This window comes from Lissotriton helveticus, chromosome 7, assembly GCF_964261635.1.
Source record: "Lissotriton helveticus chromosome 7, aLisHel1.1, whole genome shotgun sequence".
NCBI classification, from domain to species: domain Eukaryota; kingdom Metazoa; phylum Chordata; class Amphibia; order Caudata; family Salamandridae; genus Lissotriton; species Lissotriton helveticus.
Genome location: NC_136068.1, coordinates 1,700,598,277 through 1,700,624,929, shown reverse-complemented (window position 1 = coordinate 1,700,624,929; position 26,653 = coordinate 1,700,598,277).

Sequence of the window (26,653 nt, the reverse complement as noted above, 5' to 3'; positions counted from 1 at the left end):
TTGGTGGTAATTTGCGATTTCTTAGCCTAAATTCGCAAAACTTAAATGCTTCATACATAGCATTTAAGGAATCGCAATTTGCGATTCCTTAAATGCTTACGCAATATTAAGGAATCGCAAAATTTGCGATTCCTTAATATTGCAAGCTTTTTTCTTGATACATTCCATTTTCCTATTTTTTTGTCGCAAACGCTGCTTTTTAGCGATTTGCAGCGTTTGCGACAAAAAAATAGTTTGATACATCTGCCCCCAAATCATCGGTGCAGTGACATAACCTGCGAAGGCTACATGCTGCGGCCCAGATGCTATAAACAAAGTGTGGTGCTTTATGAGAGGCGAGGGGATGAGCCTTGTTTGCTGCCTCTTGTCAGCTCAACTCTCAAGGCACATCCTTTCATTTGAGGGTGTTGGTCCAGTCAGAGGAGTGGCGGTCTCAGCATGCTGTGTTTGAAGCCTCCCCGGTTGTAGAATAGCCTCGCAAAGGAATGGGGCAGGAGCTGCTTCATTATGTACATCTTATGTCACACAGGCCAGATAACACATGGGCTGAATGTGCCCTACGCACCAGTACCCTTCCAATGGCGTGATGGAAAATTATGCCCACACCCCTTCTGAGTGTGCTTTAGGCCACCAATATCACACAGATTTTTGCATAACTCTTGAAATTAATGGAGGGACACAGATAGGTGGCCCATTGCCCCATCCCATGCAGGAGCCTGCTTTACATCACTGAGCCCATCTCCCCAGTGCCGGGGTGCTTGCACAGACCATCACCAGCTTAGAGGAACAAACGCGGTTCTTCTTGCTCAAAACAAAGGGAAATTCTGCTTGAATCAATGGAGTCCCCCGCCCGCCCCATAATCTATACTATTGGTGCTGGAGGGTTAGGTACGGTAGGGTTCAACATTCGGAAAATTGTCAATGCAGTTCGCTATTCTCTGCAACCATTTCTAATCACAAAAGCCCTTCCCAGGGAGCTAGATGGGTGTACAGATAGATCCCAAAGCGAGTAACACCCGGGGACGGAAAGACAGAGGTGGACATGTTCGTGGTGATGACGGGGGTCGGCGAATGCGATTTCACCGAAAACGCGGTATCAATTTACAGCACCAGGAGAATCAATAAGGTGCTTAACTAAATGCATCTAATTATAGATACCAGTGGGAGGTGTTGGAGAGGGGACGCATTGCCGCCTGTTAAACAATTGGAGATCTTAGGAGAGCCCCAGATCATGTTATACATGCTGTGCCAGGGTTTTGTCCTGTAATGAATGCCGGGCACTTCGCTTCTTTCTGCTCTCCATTGATGTGTGCCAGCTTCAGCCAGTACCACGGAAAGAAAATAGTTTTTGGAGTGGAGGGGCCAGTAGCCATGGAAGGATACTAATGACGACATGCTCGTCATAAGTAGGGACTAACAAGCCTACAACGAATCGGAAGGCAAGATTTGAGACACAAGCCAATGAAAATAATGGGTGGAGAGTGGGCGCAGCTTCCACAAAGCTTCCACACCATACTGTATACTGCATGGCTCGCAAAGCGATGGCAGCGCATTAGCGCTGCAACTCTAGCGAGACCTAAAAAGATTACTTATGAATTTGTTAGGACCAGTAGGGCTGAAAGTATATAATCAAATGACTAAAACTGTAGTTGTTGTTGACATCAATGTATATGATCTAGCCTTGTTACACTTAGATAACTATTTTGTACCTTAGGTATGTATCGGTATTACAAAATTATTTTTTTTTCAAGGAAACAAGGTTAAGTGGAACAAGTCGACACCTATGTGTCAGAACTCAAAAAATTAGCATTTAATTGCAAATTTGGGGTTATACACAATTACCTAATTAGTGATCAGGTTGTGCTTCATGCTTATAACAATGCAATTCAAGAGAGGCTGTGGATTAATGGCAACGCTCCCTTGGAAGAAGTCCTCGCTATAATACGTAAGGCAGAAATGTCTAGCAGATGTGCTGTTGTTTTAAAAGAAGACACTCAAGATTTATTGTTAGTAGGGAAGGTGAACCTTGGTAGGGATAGAGTGGAAAAAACAGGGGTTTCCAGATTCATCGTAGTGAACCCAGACTAAAAGAACAAGTTAGGTGTTACAGATGCGGGAGTTTAGACCATTTGGCATACAGTAAAAATTGTCTGGCAGCTAAGCAACAATGCACCAACTGTGGCCTTTTTTGTCATTTCGCTAAGGTTGCAGAAGAAAAAACACTAAAGTAAAATTTATAAGCGAGTTCGAAGAAGATATTGATATGTCAGGTAATTCAGTAGAGGAAGATTTTATGAATAGTTTTGTTATGAAGGTTCGGAACAATCTTGTCTTAAACATCAATGATGTAGTATGTGGGAATAAGCCCGAATGTTGGATGACGATTGGAGGAGTTGAACTAAGAATGTTTGCTTACTCTTGCTCACCATAAACTATAATCAATAAAGACCCATGGGAAAAATCATTTGTTAATAAAGTAAGTAGGCACTTATTGGAACCTGACATGCATCCTGAGGGTTATAGTGGGAAGAAAATTGATTTGATGGGTTTCAAGTGGTTTATTTTCTAATTCAAAAACAAACAACATTGAGAAAAGATGTATGTTGCTAAGACTGGCCCACCTGTTCTAGGTTGGTTTAACCAGAAAATGTTACACATCATACTGGATCCTAATAGTACGGAACAAGTTTTAGTAGTTGATGAAGGCAGCACTTTGGAAAAGAGAATGCAGAACCAATTTCCTTCAGTCTTCAGTATTAGGTTGAGAAATATCGAGAGGTTTCGTACACCTAATCCGTCTCAAGGAAGATGCTGTTTCCAAAGTTCACAAGTATCGTAATGGACCTTTATTAGTGAGAGGTGAATTTGCAAAAGAACTTGAGAAATTAATTTATGCTAATGTAATTGAACCTATTGAGGCATCCGATTGGATTTCTCCGGCCGTGATTGCTACACAAGGCAATGGCAAAATCAGACTGTGTGTGGACCTGCGCCATTTGAACAATAACATAGTAATTGATAGGTTTCCTCTACCCAAAATCAATGAAATGGTCAAATGCCTAGGAGGGACTAAGTGGTTCTCCACTATAGACCTTTTGTCAGTATACCACCAAATTTCCTTGTCACCAGAATCCAGGAAATACACATCATTCATTACTCCATTTAGCTGCTATCAGTATAAATGGATGCCCTTTGGGTTAGCTTCTGCCGCTGTTGTTTTGTTCAATAGTCAAGCTGGTGTTACTTTTTTCCAAGACGATATTTGTGTCTTTGGTGCAAACAAAACAGAACATGAAGATAGACTTTTTAATGTGTTAGAAATTCTGGAAGCAAAAGGCCTCACTGTGGAATATTCAAAATGCAACTTTGCCAACAAAAGTGTTACTTATTTGGGTCATGTCATAGATGAGTTTGGGGTCAAACCAAAACCTACGTTGGTTGCTTCTATTGAAAATGTAACAACGCCAACTAGCAGGGACGATGTATGGGGTCTTTTAGGCATGGCTGCATTTTGTGCAAAGTACATTACTAATTGTGCGGTGAAAACATATAATATTCAACAGTTACTCAAAAAGGAGTGCCATTTTAAATGGTCCTCTGATTGTGAGAATGATTTCAAAACTGTCAAATCAGCAATAGTGAATGCTCTTGCCACAAATAGTTTTGACCCCACTGAATCAGTATAATCACCACGGATGCCAGTAATAAAGGTCTGAGGCGGTTTTGTCTCAATTCAAAGGGAATGAACGGATAATAGCGTTTGCCTCGAGATCATTATCTCCTTGTGAAGAAAAATATCTTATAATTGAAAAAGAAGCATTATCATGTGCCTGAGCCTTGGAACACTTCAAATCTTTTATTTGGGGAAAAGGTTGTACTTTGAAGTGTGATCACAAACCTTTAAATAAGATTTTAACATCCGATGGGTCAGCAAATGTTTCTGCAAGGTTGGCAAGAATTTCAATGTAAACGTAGAATTTTGCTTACAAAATTATTAATCCCCCTGGAAAAGATAATGTTGTTGCTGATTTTCTTTCCAGACAGCCTGAAATGCTAGAAGAGTGTGAAGATAGCAAGTGGAATAATTTCCAAATATCCTTGATTCATTATCAAGGGCATTCGTAAGTCAATAAAACTGAATGGGAATTGGAGTTTAAAAAAGATTCAGTGTTACAAGAAATTGTCGCATATGTAATGAAGGGTTGGCCTAAGAAGGAATCGCTCAGTGAGGTAGCCAAACCTTTCTGGGAGGTCAGATCAGAATTGACAAGGGATGAGGTATTCTTATTAAGAGGTGAGAGAATCGTTCATCCGGGCAATTTACGTTGGAGCATTAGTGAATTGTGTCATGAGCGGCACCCTGGGAATAACAGAACAAAATCTATTTTGAAAAAATTGTTTTGGTGGCCTGGAATGGAAATTGCTTCTAACAGGGTGGTAAGAGAGTGCAGTGCTTGCTGTAAGGCCGACAAATCTTTTAATACTTTGAAACCACCAATGTGTGAAGGATTTATTCCTGGTGAACTATGGAAGACTGTGGCAATTGACATTATGGGGCCTGTATGTGATGCTGCCAGTGGACTTCAAAAGTATTTTATTGTGTTAATGGATTGGTTTTCGCATTGGCCTGTGGTTAAAGTGGTGGACAGAGCTGACACGGATGCAGTTTTACAATTTTCGGATGAAACCTTTACATCAGAAGGTATTCCTACATAAGTTGTAGGTGATAATGGGGTTCAATTTTTATCTAAAAAGGCAAGGATGTATTTTGAAAGACTTGGTATTAGGCACAAAACCACATACTTATATAATCCCAGTGGAAACTGAATAGTGGAAAGATTTAATAGTGTATTAAAAGGTACAATACAATTGGCTATGAATGGTGGTGAAGATTGGATCACGCAAGTGGGTAAGATGGTTTGTCACCCGTACAAATGCAACTGGGCTACTGCCATTAATAATAAAGCGAGGACGGAAACCACAGTCCAAATTTAATCCATCGTTGTTATGCCCATCTGGAGTTTAATCTTGGCCAAAGGATGAAGTAAGAAGCAGATTAAAGCAAGAGAATGACAAGAGTAAACAATGATATGAGTGTGTAGGGCCCACCAAAGTTGAAGCGGGTGACTGGGTGCGTATTAAAAAAACAGGTTTGATTGGCAAAGGAGATAATTGTTTTTTTAATGCAGAAGAAGTCATAGAAGTACTAAAAAATGCTATGAGATTTATAAATGTTTGGAATTTCAAAAGGGTAATTGAAGAAAGGAAGATGAATAAGAATAATAAACAAGATGGTGAGACAAATTGGGATTGGCTGATGGATGAGTGTGAATTAGATTTGGGTTCTGGTGGGAATGTAATTCCTTCACAAAACAACTGTACACCCACAGGAAATACAAATGAGGAAACAGGGTCTGCCATCTCAGAGGTACAAGTTAGTGTATATATCCCTCTTGTGCATGATGATTCCAAGGAAAATGATGTGGATACTTCTGGTGACAAACAAAAATTGGTAAGGGAAAGGAAGGTTCCTGTTTGGTTAATGGACTATGTTGTTAACAATACATAGATTTAATAGATAAAAAGTCTGTCACATAATTATTTGATTATGTATTTTGTTATTATTTTATTATTATTCATTATGACCTTACTGGTATTTTTCTGTAGGACTACATTGTTAACAATGCTTAGATTTAATAGATACAATAGTTTGTCACATAAATATTTGATTATGCATTTTGTTTTAATATTATTCATTACGATGAGGAAAATGAAATTTTGCCTGACCAAGATGCCCCCTACTTATACCCTATGTTACATGTGTGTGCATGTCACCCATGCATATTTCTCTTAGTGGCCTGAATCACAAGGCCTCTGCAATCACGTCCTGCATTAAGGTGCCTGTCATCAAGTTTCCCAAACGTTAAGCTAACATGAAGGCCCATGTATTTGCATTGTGCACTTTTAAATAAATATCGTAATGAACCCTTTTTGTGGTTCAGTCTGAACCACTTTCTGGATCAGGGTTTTCATGACTCCTGACACACTGAAAGCTGCAGTTACGTATCTCTGACCTCGCATGCTTCTAGCTCAGCCGAAAGAAGCCCAGCAAGGGTTGCCAAGACAGTATATTTTGCTTAACAGTTATCTGCATGCCTGGTGAAAAAGGTAAACAGAACCCGTCCGCGGAAGATAGGGCCTAGCCTCTCTGTCTCCATTAAAGTAAATCACAGTGCTTGCATTTGTAAAAAGCTCACAGCCCCCATGTAATGAACGAAGAAATATATGCTTTTTCTGATTCTTAGTGATGAGCAACCTTTGCTTCAGATAATACATCCCCTGACTTAAGATATCAGTTAGTACCAGACGTGCTGGTCGCCTTGACACTAAAGATCTCTCTACTAGACTGAAAGTCAGCTCTCCTCCCAGTTACACGTCAATTGCACGTCATGCTCAAATTGCGTGCACAAGTAGGGCAAAGTTCCAGCCTGCCATGTAACTCCTCCTCTGTGTACCACCCACCTATGACACCTACCTATCACCTACCTATGACTCATCAAGTGTACACCCTCATGCACGCCTACATGCTCTTATCTCATTTTCTTTCTTGCTCTGCCTGAAGCGCTCCTCCCTATGTACAAGGAAAAATGTATATATGTGTTGTTCTCTGTAAATAATGTTAGAAGACCCTTCCTGATCCTCAGTGGAGATGGAACAGATTCTCCCTTAACTCGAGTTATTGGAATAAAGCCCTTTTAACTTGGACACCACGGACTCTCTGCCTCTCATTTGATACATGCTAATTGTTAATGCCTAGAAATTATGCCAGGGTAATATTTTATTTACCACATTAATTTGGCGCCCGAATACAGGGACTATCCCTTTCCCCACGCGCCGGCGACGTAGGTCCAGCCTTTGCCCCCTTCTACAGCCGTGACGGACTTTAAAGTGTACACGCCATCGGGATTTCCCGCTACTCCCTCAGGCCCACGGAGGAGACGGACTGCGACCAGGCGTCCACACGAGCCGGTGAGGATTGCGGATCATCCCAACCAGAGCCCATCCGTGAGAGAGCAAGGTCCGAGGTTTCCGAGGCCCACCTGTTCCAAGGCGCAAGCGTAGTATCGAGTTTCCGAGGCCTTCAAGTTTCAAGTCCTGCTTCCCGGTGAGTACCACTAAGGGGAACGCATAAAGTTCAAGACGGGTCCACGATAACACGTGGGCACGGTAAAGACGGGTCGACGGTAACACGTGGGCACGGTAAAGACGGGTTCACGTTATTCGTGAAAACGGTAAAGACGGGTTCGTTCACACGAACACGGTCAAGACGGGTCAGCGGTAAAACGTGGGCGCGGTAATGACGTGTCTCATTTCTGAGACCGGTATGGCTGTACTGTATTTCAGTGCATAAAGTTTTTCAAGTACATGTTTAGCTCTCTGTATCAGTTTAGGTTGTAACTGTTTTAGTGTTTAATATTTGTTTGTGTGTGAATGATTGTTGATTGTTTCAGTCTATTTATGTGACTATTGGTTTCAAACATGCCACTGTTTTCGAAGTTACGTCAGATAGGGACCAGAAAAGGTATACTATAAGAGTCAGTTAACATCCCGCCTAGAGACACACCTGGTCATTATATGTATAATAAGCATGGATTAGACGCCATCTTGTTTTTAGGTTTATGGGTAGACTATACAAAGGACCTGGAGGAAAAGTATAGATGGCCTATCTCAGGAACATGGGATTCAGAATGCATTATGAGAGTAGAGGAAGCGCTATGGAAAAAGAAGTCAAGACCCTCTCAGAAAGATGCCATTGAATTGTGGCGCAAAGAGTCACATAGGAGAATAGAGAAAGAATTGAATAAAGCAGATAGAACTAGACAAGCAGGGGAAAAAGCCAAAGAAAAAGAACTACGGGAGGAGGGGGAACGGGTCAAAACAGAACAGACTGATAGAGAAAGAAATGCCGTCATTACTGGTATTTGTCCCGTCCTGGCTGAAGAACTAGCTAGAGTGACCACCTCAGAGAGACCCAGTAGGTCGCGAACGCCACCACCTGTACCATATAGAGAACGTAGAGTAAAGCCGACAGCATCAGAGGCGTTCATTTCCTCGTATCTAGACGATTCCCTTCCGGACTACGTTAATGCAGGTTTCCCTCCACCCCCACCAGCAGATCAGCTCCAGCAACTTCAGCAGCAGCTAGTAAAAGATGATGTAGGTCACGGGGCAGTGGGAGGGGTGCCTACTGTAGATGTAGCCATTCCATTTTGTGTATATGATCCAGAACCTGGAAAAGGTTCAATGGTCGTGATTTCACGTAGGCTAAGACAAGCCGTTGCATATCTAGAGACATTACCAGACATGAAAGAACACCTAGATAAAATGTACCGTTTCATTAGAACGGGGGAGGGACCAGATAGTATAGCACAAGCCATGGCACAAAGAAAGGTAGGGGTTAAAAACCATATCCTACGTTTTATTATTAACTGCCTGATCAGGGAACAAGACGAAGGAGACGGAGATGTAAAACAAGGTTTGATAGAATGGAGCGAGCACATAGATGCCGGTAGACATGATAAACAGGGACAGATAGATGCCATGTACAAGAAAATACGAAAGGAAATAATAGAAAGACACAGAAAAGAGTCTGACGAGAAGGGCGAGTCATCAGCGGAAGAGGTAGTGGATCGTCAGGATCCGAAAGGCAAGATTAATTATGTAGGAAAAGCGCGACAGTTTGACAGACCCAAGTGCCAGCTACAAAAGAAAGGTATTCCCTTGAAGCTCTATTCCAGGCTACTGAAAAAGCACTGAAACAATGGATAGGGAGCGAGCGACCTCCCACACAACACGAAATAGAGTTGGCCCGGTCAGCCACCCAGTGGGTGTCCAATTCCAATATATACAGCAGTGATATAGTGGCTCAGACTTTCTTAAGCCTTCCACCGAACGAACAGCGTTTGGCTGGTATTTACATGGTCCAACACTTGATAACGTTGTATGAGAGTCAATATTCTGATCCTGGTCACTTGCATAAATTACTAGACGACATTTTACTAGACAGATGGACAGGTTTAGGTACCGAATTAATTAATGTTATTCTGGATCAACGACATAAGTACATAGATTCTCTGACTACATGCATGCCACCAGTCTCACACCACGGTAGACATAACATACACATAGACAGACAGAACCCCCTATGAGAGGTTCATCCCGTCAAGAATGCAGCCAATGAGTTACAACGGGTGTATGTTTACACCCCCTTAACGAAATTAGAGATTCTGGAAATGAAAAAGATGTTGCCTTGTCATGATAAAGACCCAGGGGGGTCACCGAGAATTAAAAGACATCCTCCGCATAAGAGATTATACGTACGCTGACATTCTGAAGTTATTAAAAGTACTGTTACCTGCAGGGATTTATGAAAAGCTTAAGGAAAAAGACTGGGAAGTAGGCGAGAAAAAGTTAAGTTGGGATGCATTGGAAACAGAAGAAAAAGGCAGGCTCCCTGGAGTTGGTCTTGGGGAAAGAGCTAGAGAACTACCTGAATTCCTGATACAAGTTTTGCCGAGATTATTGATCACTAAAAAGGAAGACTGGGATGCTATTTCAGCATGTAAACAAAAGCAAGACGAGGACACAAGTGATTTCTATTCTAGATTTGAGAAATGCTTTACTATTAATAGTGGCCTTAAGCCAGGTAGCGAGTCATTTCCACATCTTTTTGTGAGCAAATTAGTTGAGAATTCCTTACCCCAGATCAAGAATAGAGTACTGAAGGTTGAGAGTACTTGGCAAGCAAACAGCCCTTCACAAATGTTACAGATGTTACAGTATCACCAGAACAGGATTAGAGAAGAGCAGGATCATGAAAAGAGACGCATGAAAGAGACAAAAATGAAAGTGCTGGTTGCCCAAACGGTACCGGCAAATTCAAACAAACATAACACGACACCTGTCAAAGGGAGCTGTAATTACTGCAAACAACCAGGTCACTTTGTATAGGACTGCACTATTCTGAAACACAATATAGCTACAGGCAAGACAAAAGAACGACAGTACACTCCCAGACAGAATAACACGCCACAGAACACGCAACAGACAGTAGCGAATTATCCTCCACCACCGCCTGTTAATGCCACACCACAAATGTATCAGTACACACAGTCAGACTATCCAGAATATCAACAGTTCTCATGAAACAGCCTCGAGAGGGAAGTTGGCTTGCCCCTTATTGAGGTACCTGTAGATCAAGAGGGTCCTTATGTACATAGTCGTGTATTAGGTCAGGACCGAAAGTTTCTGATTGACACAGGGGCGAGCAGAACTACCATCAGCCATGACGAGGTTCCAGGGGCACCTCTCTCGGGCTCACAGAATGTATCCCTGGGATTTTCAGGAAAGCCTATTGTTAATGAAGTATCTAAACCAGTTTCCCTAGGGGTTGGTCCACTGTCACGTACCACTGACTTGCTGCTTACTAAGTCATGTCCAGAAAACGTACTTGGTATGAAGACATTAAAAGACCTAGGAGCAGTTATCTGCTGCTCTCCAGAAGGTGTACGCCTGTTCTTACGTGATTTTAAGGGACATTATGTACTGACTGATTTTGACCACAGACTCAAGAATGTGCCACAGACTCTATGGGCACAAGGACCGACTGACGTAGGTTACATGGACATAACGCCACACCATGTCACACTCAAAGCAGGAGTAGTACTTTCACATATTAGACAATACAAGTTACCACCTGACGCCGAAACAGCCTTATTGAAATTAGTTGACGAACTTATTGCACAAGGAGTAGTGGTAGAGACTGACTCGAATGTATGTAACTCGCCTGTCATTCCTATCCTTAAATGATCTGACCCTAGTGTACTGCCAGTGTACCGACTAATTATTGACCTACGAGAATTGAACAAATGTGTAGTACCACAATATCCAGTGGTGCCAGACATTTCTTCATTACTGACTGCTATTGATTCTGAGGCTACTTTCTTTACTGTCATCGACTTGAAAAACGCTTTCTTTAGTGTTCCCATTCACCCGGATAGTCAGTACCTGTTCGGATTTTCATTAAAAGGTTGTAGCTTTGTATTTACAAGAGCTCCACAAGGCTTTACAGAAAGCCCTAGTATTTACAGTCAGGCACTGAAAAGACAGCTAGACAGTGTTCACATGCCTGCCAACACTGCGCTACTTCAGTACGTAGATGACATCCTGATTACAGCACGTTCAGGAAAAGAATGCGAAAATGCATCACTGACAGTTTTACATTTTCTGGCTGACAAGGGGCAAAAAGTGTCCCCTTCGAAGTTGCAATTCTGTGAAAAGCAAGTGGTGTATCTTGGACACTTGCTTTCCAAGGAGGGTAGACAGCTAACACAAGAACGTATACAGCTCATTGCTAACCTTTCACAGCCCAAGACACAGAAGGAGGTACGTGCTTTTATTGGCCTCACTTCTTACTGTAGGCAATGGATTCCCCAGTATGCATATCTAGCCAAACCACTCATACAGTTAACTACACAGGAGGCAGCCACTTCGTCTGTACTCCCTTGGACACAAGAACACACCTTGGCATTTGAGGAATTAAAAAGAGCATTATGTCAAGCGCCAGTTTTAGCGACTCCAAGTTACAGTAAACCTTTTATGCTTTTCGTAACTGAACGAGATGGAACAGCGTTATCTGTCCTCACACAAGATCAAGCAGGAAAACACAAGTCTTGTGCTTATTTTTCTAGTACACTAGATCCAGTGGCCCAGGCTCTGCCTGCGTGCCTGAAATCAGTTGCAGCAACAGCCCTAGCCATAAGACAAAGTGACTCGATAGTGCTAGGACACCCTCTGACAATACAGGTTCCACATGCAGTGGAGGTTCTCTTAAACAGGACACAGACACAACACTTGACTGTAGCGAGACTGACAGGATATGAACTGACATTATTTCAACCACACATAGAGATCAGACGTTGTAATATTCTGAATCCTGCAACACTTTTGCCCTCACGTACAGTAAATGCACCACCACATGACTGTGTGGAAATAATGAATATAGTGACGAAACCAAGACAAGACCTGACAGATATTGCACTTCCAGACCCAGACTTAACGCTCTATGTAGATGGATCATGCATGAGAACGAGTGCAGGAGAGTTAGTAGCAGCATATGCTGTGACCACTGCTACAGAACATTTATACTGATTCACAATATGCTTTTGGCGTTGTTCATGATTTCGGGGTCTTATGGAGGGAGAGAGGTTTCTTGACCTCCCATGGGACCAACATTCAGCACGGCCAGCTTATTCAAGCCCTGTTAGAAGCCATACATTTACCTACAGCCATTTCTATCCTGAAATGTAAAGCTCACACCAAAGTTACAGACACCATTTCCCAGGGTAATGATCTGGCAGACCGAACAGCTAAACTTACAGCCCAGACAGCCCAGACACCAACAGACACGACAAGGACAGAGGTACCATTACTGACAACATGTATGACAGTCAGGGATCCCACTCAAGATGTACTCGACATACAGACACATGCCACTGCAGATGAGATAAAGAAATGGACTGAACAAGGAGGGGTCCAGACTGAACAAGGTTGGATGACTAAGGGAAAAGGCTCATGGTTTCTACCAGACTCTATGGTACAAGTAATCATAAACACAGCACATAGTCCAGCGCACTTGGGAAAGAAGGCAATGTTAGACAGCTTACAGAACATCTGGTTTAACAAGCACCTGCGTGCAGCAGCGAAACAGAAAGTACGAACATGTATGATATGTTGCCAGTTCAATCCAGGCAAAGGCATTCCGGTGGAACAAGGCGGATTTCATCCTCCTGACCACCCTTTTGAGGTTCTCCAGATGGATTATATCCAAATGGACAGATGTAGAGGTTACAAGTACGTCTTAGTAGTTGTATGTGCACTTTCTAGATGGACAGAAGCATATCCAGTTCCAGATTATACTGCTGTGACAACAGCCAGGCAATTAGTGCGCGAGTACTTCCCCAGGTATGGATTGCCTCGGGTCGTCTATTCTGATAATGGTCAGCCATTCTCCTCTGAATTAATGAAACAAGTGTCTCTTCTGTTAGGATATACTTGGAAATTCCATTGTGTAAGACACCCTGAAGCAGCAGGCCTTGTAGAAAGACATAATCAGACAATTAAGACAAAACTCGCAAAGGTCTGTGCAGAAAAAGGCGTGGATTGGATGGTAGCCTTGCCGGTTGCCACAGTAACATGCTGACAGATTACCTGGCTTCCTTGATGTCTGCACTACTCTCTTGTCGTTCACAGGTTGCTGCCGCCTTCCCTGACAACACCCAGGTCAAGGAGCACGCCATATCACCAGGCGATTTTATTCTTGTCCGGAATTTTGATTGATCAAGCCCCCTTGAGCCACGTTGGAAGACGCCGAAGTTGGTGCTACTAACCACGAGGTCCGCCGTAAAAGTGGAAGGACGTAAAGGCTGGATTCACCTTCATCACTGCAAAAGATACTTTGGACAATCTGGAACTTTTGAAAAAATTAAGGACAATACAGACTTTGCGCCGCCTTTGCTAGAAAAGACTCCACAGCAGGAGTATAGGTCTAAGTTAAGATCTAGTAAGTCAGACGTAGTTTAATTGTTTAAGCCCACCCGGTGGTGAATCGGTTAGACTAGATTTCTGACATGTATAAGATCACATATGAAAATAGTAAAAAGAGCGAAAAGAAAGCCAAATACTGCAAGTTATTACGCAGTAGATGTATAGTTACTTTGATCATTCTTTTTATTCTGTGCATTGTTATAATCTGTGTCAGTTTATTGCTACATGTTTTCTTTCCTATTTCCTCACATATACACTCTTCCAGTAACAGCACCATAGAGCATACATTTAGTGAATTGCCACCTCATGAACTGTCATATCGACTTGCATTGCGTAACAATACCTTTATTCGAATGTTACACCATTCTCACCAGACCAGCAATGCAACTGATTGCTGGGTATGTGGCCAACTGCCCCCTTATCAGAAAACGAAGGGAGTTCTGCCATTCTATCCTTTACCGTTCTCACACAATGGGTCATGTGGAGCATGGTTTGCTTTAATGACTTCAATAGATAGAAAGTACATAGCTTATCCAGGTGGCTGGATATATGGAAACTTGAATAAAGTAATGAATAAGGCATGTTTCCCAGACGAAAAAGGGTTTCCCCAAAGGAAAGGCACTGATCTAGAAAATGAAGAGTATGAGCAAGGAAATGCATCCGTTAACTTTATAATGTTAAATGTTCAGCCCAAGCAAAATACAGGTCCACCGTTTATTTCAGTTCTACCAGCAAAAGGTGATTTATGTGTTAGTAAGAAAGGCTCAGTACATATGGGACACAGCGAGTGTAAAGTTGTAGTAGAGTTTAATGATAAAGGACTTTCTTCTTTCAAAACATCACGCCATACCTATTTCATTTGCGGTCAGACAGCCTATGTACATCTGCCCTTAGACTGGGGTGGGACATGTTATATAGCATTCTTATTGCCACCTGTATTCTTGGCCCCATCCCATTATAATAGAGATTCACGACTAGAACATGTTAGAGTAAGGAGAGAGACAGATGCCTCAGGGATTGATCAGACTGAAACAGCTTGGGAGCAATATACAGATTTCAACAAAGGATTCTTTTTTTTTCATAGGTCCCGTCCAAAACAGTAAACTGATACGCAAGTTAACAAGGACTCTTGAGGCAGTAGTGAATGTGACTGCATCTGCCCTGGCGAACTTGACCCAGGAACAGTCTGCTATTAGACTTGTCGTTCTTCAAAATCGCCTCGTTTTAGACGTCATCTTGGCGGATAGGGGCGGAGCTTGTAGAGTGATCCGATCTAGTTGTTGCATTTTCATCCCAAATAACGCGCCATCTGTGTATGCAGCGATAACAAGGCTTCACAAGATTGCTCATGACATACATCAAGACCCAGGCACATGGACTTGGTCCAATTGGCTCTGGGGTGTGATATTGCTTGGGGATGGAAAGTGTTGTCCTTCCTAGGAGTGATCCTACTTATGATATTTGGTTGCTGTCTCTGTCTGCAGTGTGGCCCGGCCATTTGCGGCCTGTGTGCAACTGCATGTGTTCCACATCCAAGTATACAAAGGGTTAAGGACGAACAAATGATGCTGTATGATCAACTATACGGTCTCATGAATATAGATGTATCCTGAAGGGTAATGTAGGGGACAAGGAGGGAATGAGGAAAATGAAATTTTGCCTGACCAAGATGCCCCCTACTTATACCCTATGTTACATGTGTATGCATGTCACCCATGCATATTTCTCTTAGTGGCCTGAATCACAAGGCCTCTGCAATCACGTCCTGCATTAAGGTGCCTGTCATCAAGTTTCCCAAACGTTAAGCTAACATGAAGGCCCATGTATTTGCATTGTGCACTTTTAAATAAATATCGTAATGAACCCTTTTTGTGGTTCAGTCTGAACCACTTTCTGGATCAGGGTTTTCATGACTCCTGACACACTGAAAGCTGCAGTTACGTATCTCTGACCTCGCATGCTTCTAGCTCAGCCGAAAGAAGCCCAGCAAGGGTTGCCAAGACAGTATATTTTGCTTAACAGTTATCTGCATGCCCGGTGAAAAAGGTAAACAGAACCCGTCCGCGGAAGATAGGGCCTAGCCTCTCTGTCTCCATTAAAGTAAATCACAGTGCTTGCATTTGTAAAAAGCTCACAGCCCCCATGTATTGAACTAAGAAATATATGCTTTTTCTGATTCTTAGTGATGAGCAACCTTTGCTTCAGATAATACATCCCCTGACTTAAGATATCAGTTAGTACCAGACGTGCTGGTCGCCTTGACACTAAAGATCTCTCTACTAGACTGAAAGTCAGCTCTCCTCCCAGTTACACGTCAATTGCATGTCATGCTCAAATTGTGTGCACAAGTAGGGCAAAGTTCCAGCCTGCCATGTAACTCCTCCTCTGTGTACCACCCACCTATGACACCTACCTATCACCTACCTATGACTCATCAAGTGTACACCCTCATGCACGCCTACATGCTCTTATCTCATTTTCTTTCTTGCTCTGCCTGAAGCGCTCCTCCCTATGTACAAGGAAAAATGTATATATGTGTTGTTCTCTGTAAATAATGTTAGAAGACCCTTCCTGATCCTCAGTGGAGATGGAACAGATTCTCCCTTAACTCGAGTTATTGGAATAAAGCCCTTTTAACTTGGACACCACGGACTCTCTGCCTCTCATTTGATACATGCTAATTGTTAATGCCTAGAAATTATGCCAGGGTAATATTTTATTTACCACAACGACCTTACTTGTATTTTTCTGATGTTCGTATTTAGTTTTCATCATCTCTTTTCCTGTGAGTAAGGAGAAAGTGTTATGTTGCTAAGATACTAGGAATGCTTGACTAGCAAGCATTCCTGGAATGTTTACGTTCAATTTGTAATATATTAGTTAGGCAGTTGAAGGGAGGACACTGGTATTACTGCACGTGTCCTTCCGTGCTCTTCAGACAATACACCTTACTTTATTACATGGACTGTGCAGTGTCCTACTTAACAGAGTCCATCATCTTCCTTTGAAATTATACCTTGGGCCACCAAGAGACACAGAAAGCTGAGGGGTGAGTGATGTGGAAGCAGACAGCCTCACCTAAGGACTATAATTCCCAGAGTGCCCTGGTTTCTTTAACCTCATGCAACCCAGCCCCATCTGGGATACAAAGGGTGCCTTGGACTCCCGCAGTGCGGGATTTATGTGGGTGATGCCGGAGCAAAACTAGAAAAGGCAGTGCAACGTCACCTCGCTTGCTTTATTTAGGGTACTTTGGATTTATTCTTCCTTTGTTCGGTTCTAAAAGGGTGTTAAAAGACAGCACTGGTCGACTTACCTTTGTTCCTCTACGCTGCTGCCTGTACTAACCGTATACACTGACGGCCTCTGCCTATGATTTAGAAGTCGAATTGGGACACACCAACTAGAGAGTTGCGGTCACCGAAGAATCCATATGGTAGAAGAGAAATATTGGATTGGCCTATACCCTCAAACACTTGTAATTTTTTTCCGGACCACTGAAGTCAGAGCTGAGCTGAGCAGAGCAGCTGCGGTCAAACCAGAATAGCCGCGAGAGTCATTGCTGCCACGCCACACTGCGAGAGAGAGCAGCGACCGGTGAGATGAAAACATCTGATTTAGATCAGACACCCCGCCCCCGTCACTACTGAGGATGCTAAGGTTCAACTGGGTTCAATGAGAGGTGAGGTGAGCAGCATTGCAGAGCACACAGCCGTCACTATTGGCGGCCGCTGATTGTAGTGTCCTGCAAGACTGCGAAAGCGGCCCAACTAGGTTGGGTGCAGCTTGCAGTCGGTCAGTGTGTTGGTTGCTCTCTGCCCAAATCCTCTACTCCCCCTACTCCCTCCATTCCTTTAGACCAGCACCTGAGTATTTCTAGCATAGACGGGGGTTAAGCTCTGTAACTGATGCTAGTTACTAGTTGCCGCCTTTAATGTTAACCTGCCTCAGCCACTCTTAGTTACCACCCAGAATATGGCCTTTTGTAACTGACACCACAGTACCAGCGAGAGGAGCCGTTGCCGGAGATAGGCTGCCAGGTTTGGGGGCTTGGCAGAATGGTGGCTGGAGTGGTAGTGAGGATTGTGAACAAGTGTAGCACCCTAGACTAAGAAAAGTGAAAGCGAGAGGCCAAAAGCCAACAGCCAAAAGCAGAGCCTTCGCGGAGGAGCAGTCTTGCAGAGTTTTTTTGAGCATAGTGAATAGGAGTATGAGATCAGGAAAAACCCGCCAGGCACTCCTGAGCAAATCCAGGAAGAGCGTACCCACAAAAGACGTAGAAAATGCACTTTTCAACTCTAATAAAAAGCGAAAGAAAGAAAAATCCATTTAGCAAAAAGAGAGCTGGTCCCGGCTCCAACACCAGAACCAGCTCTTTTTAAATTTTGGGGGAAAAACGGAAATCAAAAGTTTTACTTTCTAAAGAAACCAATGGCTGCAATCTACGTCTCCCCTGATGAAGGCCCCGGCTTGCCAAGTCCAATAATTCCAGAAGAATCAGGTAAAGCAAGTCCTCAGACATTGGAAATCCCAAATTCACAAGTAATACAAGTAATACCATCCTGACAAAATGAAAACCCCCCACAACGTAGAAAATCCGGTCAAGTAAAAAGTATTTGTGAAGCGGAACATGAAGCAGAACACATAAAGAGAGCGAAAACAGTAATAACAGCTCAGGTTCAGATACGACAGACTTAAGCAAGGAAGGGGAAGAGGAAAGAGGAAAGACCCATGACAAAAAAGGAGGTTTTAGTAAACCCGGTATCCAAGATAAAATACAAATAGACGAGTGAAACAGCTCTTTTTCCATATCAAATGATCCGGATCTCATTCAAGCATTGGATCTAAACACACAACCCCAAGAGGATCCCCATACAAACAAACAAGGGACAATCCTAGATGTCAGATCACCCCCCGAATGGCAAGTAGAGGAGAAAAGGAGGGCCACCTCCACACCAATAAAACCACCTGCCAGTCAGGATCAGCGTGTGGGAAAAAACAACAACAGAAATGCTTCACCTATAGAAAGCCTAAAACGACACTCATCCCCAACTACGATCTCGTCAGTCAGTGGAATAGAACCAATTTGGGGGATCTTGACGCAATCAATTCATACAACTACATGGAGCGATACACTGCTAAGAACACTACAGAAATCCATAGATGTGTTAAATTCCCAATCCGATAAACTAGAAGTTCAGATTGACCCAATGAACTTGATAGTGGTACATATCGCAGGAATAAACACAAAATTGGATTTAATAACAGCACAAATCACAAAAGGAAATAAAAAGGTTGCCCCTGGTAGCGATCCACTTTTTTCAAATTTAAATTACGGATGTGGACCGACAATAGATAAATTGGTTTAATCAACAGCCAAATCATAAAACAAATAACCACAGTAACAATACTACAACAGCGGTCACGTGCAGTCCAGGCCAAAATCCGGAAAAGGGTTCTTCTGTTCTATTCAGCCAAAATCCGCAAAACACCATGGAAAGCCCCAATATTTAAATTCAAAGCAAATCAATATCATTTGAACAAGAAAAAAGTAAAACACTGAAACAACCAAACCTGGTAACAAAACTAACAAAACAGATACAGGCCAATATTGAAACCACGAAAACGAGGTCAGAAATTAAAGCCGAAACCACAAGACAAGTGGATGAACATATAAATTCAACAGAATCACAAGTTAAACCTACAAATATAGAAACAACAAACAAAGAGGATTTAGCCACAATCCTTCATATAAGACCGCAACATGACCAAACTTTAAACCAGGACACCAGGGTATCAACAAAAATAGCAAAAATGCTGGGAAATCAAATAAAAATCAGTATCGCCAAACAAGGCAGGTTATGTAAGCTACCAATTGAAACAAATACCACGCAAGAGCTTGCAAGGATAGGAACAAGAGAAATAGTAGTTAACCCAGAAAGAGAACCAAATAGTCAGGGCAAATTGAACACTTTAATACAAGATAGGGCTATTCATGACAACACAGGCCAAAATGGTAACGTAGACTGTGAGCCCCCAACGAAGCTAAGAAGCACAAATCAAATCAAAAACAGTCAAAGTGTCCCAGCAGTCAGCTCAAAAACTGATTTTCACATTAGAATATCAAAAAAAGGGCAGTCAGGACATTATAAACAGGGGAAACCTATTTAAGCTGTTCAAAGAGATCCCAATATTAAGGAACATCTTATCAACGGATCTTGTGGCAGTAGAATTTCTGCCAAAGGAAAAAAGAACAGAAACAGAGGTAACCTGTACAACCTGCTCGTCAAATGAAATGGCGGCCCTGATTTATTCAACAAGAGCAGTTTTTTAAGCCTGGGGCATAATATTAACGCATCCAAAAAGCCCAAAATACCCATATCCACTATTAGAAAAAACGAAAGCTCTCCAAATAATAGGAAATGAAACACGACGAAAATCATTCTTGAGGGGGGCAAGACACGCCACCCCGAAGCTCCACTTCGAAATCAGGTAAAAAGCTAGAATAAAACAAACCTAAGCCCCCACGACCAAACAACAGATAGAAGAATAACAGGATTGGTCATGGGTTCCCCAATTCCTGAGCCAACAACGATCCTGATGAAAGCAAAGGTTTCAAAAGGAAACAGTACACCGAGGCATTCCCAAGTTCACACTATGAAAACACCATAAGAATCTGTTCATGGAACACCCATGGTTTCAGAGAAATGGCACAATACCAGGAGACCTTATCCTACTTCCAAAGATTCAACATCATTTTACTACAAGAAACATGGAATCTGACACCCAAAGCCATTATTGGCTATGAAGAACATCACGTCTTGGCAGAAAAAATTCTAAAGACGGGCATTCAGGGGGGGGGGGTTGTCAATATATGTTACAGTGAAATTGGATTGGAAATCGGAAGAGCTAGACACGGGAGAAAACTGGCTGCAAGTCTTGAAAATGGAAAGCAAAAGCTCCATATACAAAAAGCCCTAGCGGCTTTTTATTTTAAATACATACATTCACCTCAATGAAAATCAGAAGACTGTCTTGCTTGATAAACCTGCTAAAGGCATTGCAAATCACCCTTCAAAACTGCGAGTTGATATTGTCATGTGATTTTAACACCAACCTGATAAAGAGCAACTCAAACAATAAAAAGCGTCAAAATGAGCCAGTGGCCAACGATTTAAAACAAAAACTGGAAAATCTTGGTTCAACCATCTTGAATGGAAACACTAAAGGGGACCAACCGGCTGGTATCACTTTTTGGGCGGGAAAAAACCAATCGACCATAGATTATGCCATAGCCAGTAAGGACTCTTTTTCCATCCATCCACGCCCGGAAAGCGACCACCTCCCACAAGAATTGGCATTAAATGCTGACTTGTCAGGAACACAGCAGTGTGGAACAAACAACAACCTAATCATGGACACCGCGAAAAATACGTAAGCAACATCGGGCCACAGAACGCCCAATCGTTGGTACAAAATCCCAAAACCCATTTTTCAGATATAGGCATAATAATCAGTGTAATTGCAAACGAGAGGGCATATTATTAAGAACAGGCGATAAAATTATCTCCGCTTTATCGGCAGGAAACTGCCACTAAATCGGAGATAATGGACTTGATAATATGCCCTTGTGAATTCCCATAGAAGCCCAGGTTAACACCAGAACCTTTGCTAAGATGCCTTTGCTAGAATAATCTATTGATATGGAAATGTATGCTTTTTTCTGATAGAGGCACTATGTTCCTGACTTGCAGGTACTCACCTTGTTTTTTGATTACTTATGTTTCGATGCAATATTTTATGCAGTTGTATATAGCTTTTTTTACACACATTAAGGCATGGTGGTGCTGGCACATCATGTGGAGATAATGGTCTCTTGTGGCAGGAAGTAATAGCTATAGGTAGCCACATTGGGTTCGAACAGGGTTCATAAATAATAATGATAACGTGAAGGATGTATGATTAACAATTATAAGTTTGAAGCATCCTGTTGATATTTTTGTGCATGGGTTTCCACAAGTGATTTCCCATCATGAATCCTGAAAAATGTAATGGTTTGATACTTGCATGGAAATTGCTTGGTTGATGTATTGTATAAGTTGGATGAGCAACTATGCTACATCAAACTCTGTTAAATATGAATTTTTAGCCCTGAAGAAGTCGCCGGATGTGATGCCCAATAAGCAACGAAACACCTGTTGGCTGAGAATGGTGGACCGATGACAATAAGAAGAATAAAGAAACACACATAATTGTCACAACCGGCTGAATTTCCTAAATTTTGAGGGTGTCTTGAGTGGTATAAATATAGGCTCATGTTAACGGACAGAGAATTGGATGGAAAAAACATAAACTTAAGTAACTAATAGAGAAAGAATCATACTTAAGCAAGGCTCTACCAGAAGAAAAGAAATTAAGTAACGATTTCAGTGGCAGCATTGATGGGTAAAAGACTGTGCTTCCCTGTTTCTTTCCAGGGGAAAGGTCTGCCAGATGACAGTGTGCAGGAGCCGCAGGAAGCAGTGACAGATGGAGTGAAGAATGGAGTTGGCCTGTGAATGCCCCAGCTCGGAGGGGGACGATGAAGATCGCGACCAACATCTGGGCAGGGCTGCACCCTTGCCTCACCACTCATGGCTGGTTCAAGTGGCATAAACTGGCCCAAGGACACGGCAGGAAAGCAGCATCCTGGTAGGGAAGGAGGCTGAAAGCAAAAAAAAGATTGGGGGCAACACTAGAGAGGTACGGGGAAGGAAGGAGGTAGGGAGAGTGCTGAAACTAGGATTGTTTCCACCTCATTGGTGCTGAGGCAAAGCACTCCAAAACCTCTCAACCAATCAGTTCTTGTAAAGAGGTCTTGAGTCCCTTCCTGAAGTCCGTCTGTGATGGTGAAGTTCGGAGGTGAGGGGGAGCATTCCAGGATTTAGCGATGAGGTGGAAGAAGGAGCGCCCCATAGAGCAGCAGCTAGAGATCTGTGCTGTCTGGGCAAGGGCGAGGTGGGCGCAGATTAAGGTTCGCGTAGTTGGTGGAAGTTCAGACTGTGGTTCATGTATGCAGGTCCTTGATTGTGAAGGGCTTTGTAGGTGTTGGTCAAGAGCTTGAATTGCTATCTCTGAATACCTTTGAGCAAAATTTACATTATATAAATAAATGGACACCAAAAAAAAAAAAGATAAAATCAAAATGGAAGAGGCCCGGGAGGCAGGGAGCTGCAAAGACAGACGGGGCAACACAAGGGAGATGAGGGGAAGGAAGGAGGGAGAGAGAGGGGCGGGAGACTGACTGCAGACTTAAACTCTTGGAGAGAGCCTGTAGAAAAAGAAAAAGAAAGTACCTCAAGAAGCATGCGGCCAGTAGCAGGACATTGGCTGCTACCCAGATATTGTACTTGGTCCAAACTCCTGGGAACAGCCAAACATCAGCAAGAAGAAAGAGGAAGTGAAACCTGATGACGTTAACCTGATGCTGCTGACCAACAATAAGCAAGAAAATGGGAGTGAACACGCAGCCAACCGATGATAAATAATGGGCAGGCTGTGAGCCCCTTCTCAGACTTTTTTTTACAAGAGATTTCGCAAGTACAGCTCAAGCCCTGTGCAGGCAAAACTTAAAAAGCGATAGGCAGGAGGCATCTGTTGCTGGATCACTTTCCATAACACAGTTTGGGCAAAAGGCCTTCTTCTTGACGAGGATCAAAGTTTGTACATCTCAGTCATGGATGCAGCAGGAGCACCAAATCCCAGGTTTCACTGATTCATTAGCTGAGATTTGGCTGAATTGAGTATCAGTTTTGTTAGAAATGGGGGTCTCTGGTTGGCAATGGTTTGCACCTCTGTCCAAATAGGGACCAATGTTTCTAGTCAGGGTATGGGGCTAGACTTCTAAAATAACCCCTGCTCACCCCCTTGGTATCTTGGCACGAGCAGACAGGCTTATTTCGGAGGCAGTATGTAAAGCATTTCTGAACACATTCAGTAACACAGTGAAAACACTACAAATGGACACCACACCAGTTTAGAAAAATAAGTAATCTTTACTAGACTTAACACAAGACCAAACGACAACAATCAACAATACAATATCAAGAATATGACTTTAAAATGGTAGAAATAGCTTAGTTGATGGTAGATGGTAAATTACGACACTAGACTCAAAGTACCTTTAATGCTTCTCGTAATACAAACAAAAGGGTCGCAGGGAAGGTGATGCGTCGGTTCCTTGCTTCGGGGAGGTGATGCGACAGTTCCTTACTGCAGCGCAGGGGAGGTGATGCGTCGGTTCCTTCCTGGAGCGGAGGTGATGCGTCGGTTTCTTACTGCATTCCAGTTGTGATGCAACAAAATGGCGTCTTTGATGCAATGCGACAACGTAGATGTGATGCATGCAACCCCGACGGCTGTGTGGCGAAATCTGTGGAGCCGCGACAGGGCCTGCGAAACACTTCTCCGGTGATGCGATGGCAACCTCTCCAGCGGCACGCTTCTCAGGTGATGCGACACGCTTCATCTGCGATGTGATGGCCAACAGCTGCGGCAGCATGCTTCTTCGGCAATGTGATGGCAACAGCTGCCTCCCCCTACTCTCTTTCTATGAAGGCTCAGGCAAGTGAAAGGAAATCTCCACCTCCTACTCTCTATTCAATGCAGGTCCCATTCAGCCCTACTCTCTATTCAATGCAAGTCCCATTCAGCCCAGCCCTGACTCATCAGACTGCTGGAGCCAAGACCCTCTCCAGCCCCTTGTCACTCACAAACCAGACATGGAATACATAAATCAAGCAGAGACATACTGGATGATTAGGCAAGAAAATACCTACTTTCTAAAAGTGGTATTTTCAAACACAGAATGTTAAAATCACCCACACAAAAAGATGTATTTTAACATTCGGAGTTCAGGCATACTAAACTCATTTTTCTGCCTGGTTTCCTGATCAGTTAGGATTATAAGATGTTATAATCAAAATGCCCATTCTGGCCTACGGGAACAGGTAGCCTTGCAATAGTAGAACATGAAATTGGCTGTAATTCACTATCAGTACATGCCACACACATCAGGGCATGTCCTACCTTTCACATACAATGCACACTGGCCATGGGGGTACCTTGGGCCTACCTTAGGGGTGACTAACATGTAGAAAAGGGAAGGTTTAGGGACTGGAATGTGGGTGCACTGGCCAAGTCGACATGGCAGTCCCAGACTGCACAAAGGCTCTGCAATGGCAGGCCTGAGCCACATTTTCCAAGCTGCTTCTGTGGGTAGCACAATCGGTACTGCAAGCCCACCAGAAGCATTTGATTTACAGGTCCTGGGAACACATGGTGCACTGTACTAGGGTCTGAGAAGTAAATCAAATAAGCCAATCCTGGAATCACTAATCCATAAAAACAATTTACAAAGAGAGCATAAAACCAACAAAAACAGGTCAGAAAAAGTACAGGAGGGAGGCAAAAAGTTCAAGGATGACCCTGCAAAAGGGCCAAGTCCAACAAGTTTCATTAGGTGAAGCATTATGTTTAGAACAATAATTATCATGAGAGATAACAACCAAGGCACTTTAACCAACCAAATATTTTTGTAACAATAAAATAATCATATAAAACAGGGTAATATGAGTAGGTCTAATTGTGCTTTTTATTATAAGTTATATAAAAAGGAGGAAAACAATCATACAGAATACATAATTCAAATTCTGAAGTTAAAAACAAGATATTTTTCAACAAATTAATAAAAACATAGAAAACAATCAATACATAAAAAAGGAATATAGTCACAATTTAAAAAGTGGCATAATGGAATAATTCTCTACAATTTATAAAGTGGCATAAAAGGAATAATTCTCCACAATTTAAAAAGTGGCATAAAGGAATATTTCTCTCACAATTTAAAAAGTGGCATAAAGGAATAATTCTCCACAATTTAAAAAGTGGCATAAAGGAATAATTCTCCACAATTGAAAAAGTGGCATAAAGGAATAATTCTTCACAATTTAAAAAGTAGCATAAAGGAATAATTCTCCACAATTTAAAAAGTGGCATAAAGGAATAATTCTCACAATTTAAAAAGTGGCATAAATTATAACATCCTCTGCTTGAGCTTAATAATCTGACATGGTGGCAAAAAAATTCTTGGGAGGCACAGAGAAGGTTATCGTGTGTAACTCGTGATTCCAAAATACACAAGTATTACTCTAATAGGCGAAGAGAATTTTTAACTTCTCTAAGTATTGGTTTGTGCTTTGATCAGCATAGAATAAGCAACTAACATATGTTGTGGCTAGAAGCGTGCGTTTGGGGGCGTTTTCTATACTATGTGGAGATAAAAAAAGTCACACTTTTTTTTACAAAGGTATTGTTTTTTATTGCACATTTAACCTCTGCGATGATTCAGAATGTAATGTAAGAATTCGTAGGGGAAAAAAGAGAACCCTAACATGAAAATCTCGGCAAAAAGAAGGTCTTGAATCGAGAGGGCCTGCTTTTCAAATGAGGAGACTGAAATGCAAATGTCTGTGCTCATATGCATCAATGTAGTCCTACAGGAAACATTCTTTACAACGCAACTTTTACCACGCAGTGCCTTTACGACGCAACTTTTACAATGCAAACCATTACAACGCATTGCGCTGGGGGGCGCTCTAGGATAGGGAATAAGTTTAATTTACTGTCCAACACCTTTCCTATTGTCCACGGGGACTGAAGTTGGAATAGTAAATTAAACTATTCACTATCCAACGCCCCAAAGCACTATGTGTTGTAAAGGTATTGGTTGTAAATACCGCGTTGTAAAGGCATGCAATGTAAAAGTATGCGTTGTAACGTCATACATCCTTTCTTACACATCTGTGCCAGGCTGTTAGCTGTGCAAGTGACAAAGACATGGGGCACACACCGAATCTTGCAGGACTCTTGAAAACTCTGTCTACAACATGTAGGTGACAGTTTGAGATTCCTGTATGCCATCTGAGCCTTTCGTGCTTCTGAGGGAAAGCACTGTGATATATATTAATATTTCATAACTGAATGGGGCGAATACTGAATAATATATGGG